This window comes from Trichechus manatus, unplaced genomic scaffold (genome assembly GCF_000243295.1).
Source record: "Trichechus manatus latirostris isolate Lorelei unplaced genomic scaffold, TriManLat1.0 scaffold00087, whole genome shotgun sequence".
Lineage (NCBI taxonomy): Eukaryota > Metazoa > Chordata > Mammalia > Sirenia > Trichechidae > Trichechus > Trichechus manatus.
In genome coordinates this window covers 8,917,352-8,924,657 of record NW_004444023.1, presented here as the reverse complement: position 1 = coordinate 8,924,657, position 7,306 = coordinate 8,917,352, and the positions used below count along the sequence as shown (strand labels likewise).

General features: G+C 40.9%; 1 pseudogene; it reads left to right on the top strand.

Annotated features, from left to right (window-relative positions):
* Positions 1-5,927: 5,927 nt before the first annotated feature.
* LOC111821483 (vomeronasal type-1 receptor 2-like) lies at positions 5,928-6,701 on the top strand (annotated as a pseudogene).
* Positions 6,702-7,306: the final 605 nt, after the last annotated feature.

The following is a 7,306-nucleotide window of genomic DNA, read 5'->3' as shown; positions in this document are numbered from 1 at the left end:
CCTAGACTTCCTCTTTGTGCCATTTCTATTATATTCTACTGAACCAGGATTAATTCTAGTCAAGCAGAAAGGTCACTGTAGAAACTTAAGGAAAAGCTACCTGACTTTCTAAGGAACATCTTGATGGTTTATAGGATTTGTTCAGCTAGTTGAGTCAAAGATCCTTGGGGGCATTACTGAAGTCATCAATACTGCAACTTGGCCCAAACTCACTGCTTGGAGTCTTGTTGATAGTCATCTTAATCAAATGTTGCATGAGACAAATAGAGCAGATTTGGTCTCACATCCTGTTGTCAAATTAATCAGAATGGTTGATGGAGTGGTGTATTCATGAGAAATTTTACAGCATCAAAGACAATATAGAAAAGAGTAGTGGATATCCATGGGTTTTTCAAATTTCTGCAAGTCTTCTGGGCACAGTCATGGACAGATTTTGTTTTTTACTATATTTTCAAGTGTCTCTGTAGAGAAAACACCTTTGTAGGGTAAAGATAGTGTCTCCCCCTGGGTCAAAGATGATATTTGTCTTCTGTCTGTCCAGAAAAATAAAGATAGTATTTCCCACCAGGCAAAGGCTGGGCAGGTTTTAGGCTTGAGGGGCTAGATGAATCAATGCAAATATCAAGCTCCTGCTGTACCATGAATAATAACGTCCTTGTCTCTGACCGAGGGGCCTCATGTCTTCTGCCCGCATCCATAAAATCTTTGCAGGTGCACATGTTAGTCTGGAAGTTTGGTAAAATCTTAAACTCTTCAGAGTTCCTGATATTAACCAAATGTGTGATTAAAATATGTGTGTGTATATATATATATATATAGTCCACCCAGAGATGCTTTGGAAGAAAGTCGTGATGAAAGTTTTCTACTTCTGAAAACTCAGCCACTGAAAACCCCATGGAGCACAGTTCTACTCTGCAACACATGACATCGTCTTGATTCATAACTGATTTGACGGTAATTGGTATATATATAGGGAGCCCTGGTGGTGCACTGGTTAAAGTGCTTGGCTGCTAACCAAAAGGTCTGTTGTTTGAACCCACTACACCCTCCCCAGGAGAAAAACGTGGCAGTCTGCTTCCGTAAAGATTACAGCCTTGGAAACTCTATGGGACAGTTGTACTCTGTCCTATAGGGTTGCTGTGAGTCGGAATCGACTTTACGGCAATGGTTTTGGTTTTCTGTTCATACATATACGTGCACACTATATATATATACATTTCTGAATGCACAAATGGTTTATGCTCAACTACTAACCGAAAGGCTGACAGTTCAAACCCACCTAGCCGCACCTCAGAAGGAAGGCCTGTAGATTTGCTTCAATCAATATTATAGCCAAGAAACTCCTATGGAACAGTTCTACTCTGTAACACATGGGGTCTCCAGGAGTTGCAATCGACTGGACAGCAATACAGCAGTATGTTTAGATTTTTTTTTTTGTGGGGATACACACACACACACACACACACACACACACACACATATTTATATGCCTACTGTTTGGATTATACCTAAGGGAAGGCTCTGAAGGCTCACCCACTCTCCAAATCAGGATGAGTTTAGATTTGTAAAGGAGCCCTGGAGGAACAGTGGTCAAACACTCAGCTGCTAACTGAATTGTCACCAGTTTGAACCCACCAACCACTCTGCAGGAGAAAGATGTGGCAGTCTGCTTCTGTAAAGATTTACGGCATTGGAAACCCTATGGGGCAGTGCTACTATGTCCGACGTTGACACTGTGAGTTGGAATCGACTAGATGGCAAGGGGTTAGATGTGTAGGTGGGGCATAAACTTGGAGAGCAAATTGATCAGTATAAAAATGGGAGAGAATGTAAAACGTTGGGGCAGGGAGGGGACTTGGGAGAGAGCAGAGAGTGACTGGTGGAGGGGGGCACTGTCTGCACGGGTGTGGGGTGGGGTGGGGGAGAGCTGAGAGTCTTCATGGACAGAGCAGCTTAGGGAATTTGGGAGAAGAATCACTAAGAGTTTGTGATGATCCATGGGTGTCCTGACATCTCTCCCCTGTGTCATCTTACAGTGTCTTTAATTAAGGCCATGTGGTTCACTGAGGTTTCTTTTATTTTTGAAACTGGATTCTTTGGGAGATAGCTAAGGGGGGACTGAGTTCTATGATTGGATTTATATGAGGCAGAGATAGATTTTTCAGGGAAGTATAAATTGAATAAAATAGGATCCTGAGAAGTAGAAGAAAATCCTAGGAAAAATTCAAACTTCCAAGGTCTTAAAAATATGGGGGTCAGCCCCAAGATTTCTAAGGAGGTGAACATAGACACAGTTGATATTTGGGGTATGTATGCAATAACATACCTGGAATAACTATTTATGCCAAAGCATATTTAAGGTGGAATGAGAAGATGAAGAGAGGCTCAGAGAAGAGTGGAGGATCCACCTGGGCCAGGATGGGTGGTAGTTTGAGATGGACCAGAAGGGACAGGAGAGGCCATGGGTTCATCTTTTTGTTTCCTCTCCCAGGCTTAAGAAGCCTTTGTGTCCATCAACAGATGAATAGATAAACAAATGTGGTAAATGCACACAATGGAATACTACTACTCAGCCATAAGGAGAAATGAAGTCCTGATGCATGCCACAACATGGATATGCCTTGAAAACATCATGCTGAGTGAAATAGGTCAGTCACAATGAAAAAATATTGTCTGATATCACTGATATGAAATAAATATACATAGAGAAACTAACAACTATTAATGGTTACCAGGGGTGGGAGAGAGAGGAAAAAGGGGGAGCTTTTGCTTAGGGAGCATTGAGTTTAATGCTAATGGTGTTGGAGTGACTTGGAAAAGGTTAGGGAGAATGGCTGCACAACTTGAAGAATGTAATCAATGTTATTGAATTGTACAGGTAGATGTTGTTGACATGGCATATGTTTTGTTATGCATATTTTCACCACAGTAGAATTAACAACAAAAACAAAAAGTAACCAGTGTTCATTATGGTAATTCAGCAGAAAAAAAGTGTAGATGACTGTGGTAAACATTTGATGCTCTTGAATTAAGTAACACGGGGCTTCCTGATAGTTAAAGCAATTACAAAAACTACCTGTTCAACCTTTCGATTCTGAAGCTTTTATTTGTGAGGGACTCATAACCTCTCTTTCCATGGATATTGTTCTGTTTAGGCCTCCTATCACTGCTGGAGGAGTCAATAATGATACAGTATGTTTTCTTGCAAAATGTCCATATTTATTGGCATTGAGTTGTGCAAGTGAGTCCAGTGATTTCTCATGTAAATTATTGGTATCACGTTGTTTTTTTTTTTTTTTGCTTGTATCACTTTAAAAATCCTTCTTAGATATTTTGTCTGATTCTGTTTCTCTGTTCACGACTTAATGATGCAGCTCATGGGCTGAAGATGAGAAAATATTTGAGACAGGAGAACTTTTTAGAGACCAGAGAATCCAGAGAGACTCATGTCCCCCACGTGTCAGACCTCAGCATTTCCTGCTCCCTCCATGGGAGGCCCTGTCTGTCTCCAGGATCTTGGACAAGAAAGACCTTCTCCCAAACACTTCCATGGTCTCTTTGGAGATACTAACTGGGAATTTGTAATTGGTTTTGGTAATTAGCCACTGGGGAAACATTTTCCAGAGATGTTCTCAGCTCCCCAAGCCTGCGCTGTCAATGCCACTGGAGGTGAAATGATAATTTCAGTTCTATGGGGAGGAGAGGGCACAGAATAAAAACCTGGACCTCAGGGTCTGGCTGCCTCCCTCATACATTTGTCCTAGATGTCATGATCATACTGAGCCCACGGTCCTTTCAGCGGGAAGGTGTCGGGTGAGTATTTGCTATTTCAGGGTGAGAGGAAGAGCCTGTAATGGAATGAGTGTATCAGGGTCTAGGTAAGCCATCATATTGGAATAAGGAAAACTTCTGGGTTTGAAACTGGTCCAGTGGCCCACAGGAAGGAGGACTACGTCCTGAGCTTGAGATGAGTTAGAACAGAGACATGGGTCCCAGACCCTACCCCAATCCCTGATGTCTCCTGATGTCATTTAGTATCATCTTCAAGAACTGTGATTTTTGGTTTTTAAACCAATCCAAACCAAAAATCAAACCCATTGACACAGAGTTGAATTCAGACACATAGCCACCCTATAGGCCAGAGTATAACTTCCCCATAGAGTTTCCAAGGCTATAAACCTTTATAAAGCAGACTGCCACATCTTTCTCCCGAAGAGCTGGTGGGTTCAAACTGCTGTCTTTTGGTTAGCAGCTAAGTGCTTAACCACCGTGCCACCGAGACTCCTTTTCTAATCATAGTGATCATGAAACCTGATTTTTAAGAAGCTTGAAGTCTGTAGTTCTGAAATCAATCTGCTTTTCAGCCTACTTTCTATACAGAAATCATAAGATTTTCGGGATTATGGGATGTCTGCCTGTATCACTTCCACACGTGTAATTCAGAGCAGAATCAATCTATATGAATCCTCTAATCCTGTCAGAAACAGTGTATCTGAATGGCTGTTGCTGGAATAGAAATGTTTTCTCTAACTGGGGTGTATGATGCACTAAGGGAGACAGCAATTGTGTCTCTCCTGACAACATCCATGGTCTGTTGATTATGTGGAGCCTGCTTTCCCTGTTGATGTTAGTGAAGCAGCACTTAAGGAAAAGGTAACTTTATAATAATGAGTTTCACCCAGCAGCTGTCAGGCTGAAATGTATCTTGTGCCATTTTCTCTGGTTGAAAAATATTCTAATATTAATTAAGAAATCAACAATTTCAATTTATAAAATGAGCAAGATGTCATGGCTTATGGACCTCATTTTCCATATGTGTCTTACGTGTTGATATTTTTCAAAATCTCACCTCACTGCTAATACTTTTACTTAACTGATGTGTGAATTGATGAGTACATAAAGTGAAAACAGTAATGGCTGAGTTTCTACTGTCCACCATTTTATCATGTATTACTGTTTCCTGTTCCATAGTTTAGGGCATGATATGAGTTGTTTAATAATTCTTGTGATAGGTGCCAATGTATTTTGTTCCTGGCATAGAAGCAAATGCGTCATTTTGTTGCCATTCCAATATTGAGTCAATCTTGCATTCATTAAACCCAACCTGGTCATGAGGCAGGTTCCTATTCTATTCTACTGCAATCAGTAAATCTGTATTTTATTAAGCTCTTTAAATCATTATCCTAATTAATATTGGAGCCCTGGTGGTGCAGGAGTTGAGAGCTCGGCTGTCAACCAGAAGGTCAGCAGTTATACTCCTCTAGTCACTCCTCGGAAACCCTATGGGACAGTTCAACTCTATGAGTTGGAATCAACTTGACAGCAATGAGTATGATTAATATTGGCCTATGGAGTAAATTTTTACATAGCAATGGAAAGTTGTCACAACCAACATTATAAAATAAAATATCACCAGTATAAAATAAAATGATAAGGTGTCAACAGAAAACTAAAGGCAGATCTGGATTATTGGAAGAGCACAGCTAACTAGCTTGGAGCAATCAACTCAGCCAGGTTCAAGTCTGCACTGTGCACGTACCCAGCATGTGAATTTAGACAAATCACTTAACCTCTCTGTGCCTAAGTTCTCCTTATCTTTATAATGAAAATAATAGTAGTGCCTGCCTCGGAAATTTGTGAAGAATAAGGAAGTTGCCACATGTGCAGTCTTCATAGCAGTGATTCCTATATAACAAGTACTCTTTAAAGGTTATACACCTAACTCTTGGAAACCTTTTAATGAAAGAAAAACTAAGTCAACGTTTCAAAGTAGGAATTAATGGTAAATGGATCACAGTGAATTTCAATTGACATAATTGATACATGTGGCCCATGTCTCATCTTCCCATGCAGGACCCTCTGGATCTGAAGACAATTATTAGTCACTGGGAACTGAGAGAATGTCTTCTAGGGATGTGACAATATGAATGACTTTCTTATTACAGATGACAGTTGGTATCCTGGGGAACATTTCCCTTCTTTTCCATTGTATCTTCCTTTACTTCACTAAATGTAAGTTAGGGTCCACATACTTGCTTCTCAGGCACCTGACTGTGGCCAACACCTTGATCATTCTCTCTAGGGGAATCCCAGGGACCATGGCAGCTTTTGGGTGTAAAGATTTGCTCGATAATTTTGGATGCAAACTTTTTTTCTATCTTCACAGAGTGGGCAGTGTAGTGTCCATTGAGAGCATCTGCCTCTTGAGTATCTTTCAGACAATTACCATCAGCCCCAGGAATGCCAGGTGGGCAGAGCTTAAGGTGAAAGCTCTCTATCACATGGGCTTCTCCATATTCCTGTACTGGATCCTGCATATGCTGGTAAATATCATAGTTCCTATCTATGTGACTAGCCATTGGAGCAATAAAACTATCACAAAGAAAAGAGATTTAGGATATTGTTATAGGGAATTTCCTGGCAGAAGCATACACTCACTACATGCAGCATTGTTATCATTCCCTGTGTTGTACTCTCGGGACTCATGATCTGGGTCTATGGCTCTATTATTTTCATCCTATGCAGATACAAGCAGCGGGTCCAACACGTTCATAGGAACAATGTCTCCCCCAGTTCCTCCCCTGAGTCCAGAGCTACCCAAAGCATCCTTGTCCTTGTGAACACCTTCATATCCTTTTACACCCTGTCCTCCATCTTTCAAGTTTGTGTGGCCCTTTTTAGTATTACCTGGTAGCTGTTAAACATCTCTCCACTATTCAATGCATGTTTCCCTACTGTAAGCCCTCTGTTTTCATAAGTAGTGACTCTGGTGTCTTCAGGCTCTGCTTCACCTGAATAAGTAACACGAAACACTCTATTCTTATCAGAAATATGTAAATCGTATACTTTTGCCGGAAGTTCAGTGTTTATATATATCACATAGAATCCAAGCACATATGAAACAGTCTTATTTACAAGACAGTGGTGGTATACACACACACATGCATATACTTGTATGTATATGTGTGTGTGTGTGTGTGTGTGTGTCGGTGTGTATGCATATCAGTCATATGATGCTTCTTATGCTCCAATGATCTTTTTGGAGATGCTCACCAGACACTTGAGTTTCTGGGAATCAAAAAGTGGTATAAAGTTTTTTGGAACTTTTCTCAGCTCCCCAGTGGTAGATCATCATGGCTACTACAGGTAAAGTGATAACAGCAGTTCTGTGAGGAGATGAGGTCACAGAATCTCTAACCCATATCTCAGGGTCTGGCTGTCTCTCTTTCACACCTGTTTTGGCTGTTGTGACCATCACTGAGTCCATCGTCAGGCAATAGGCAGGAATCAGGTAAGTATTTTCTAT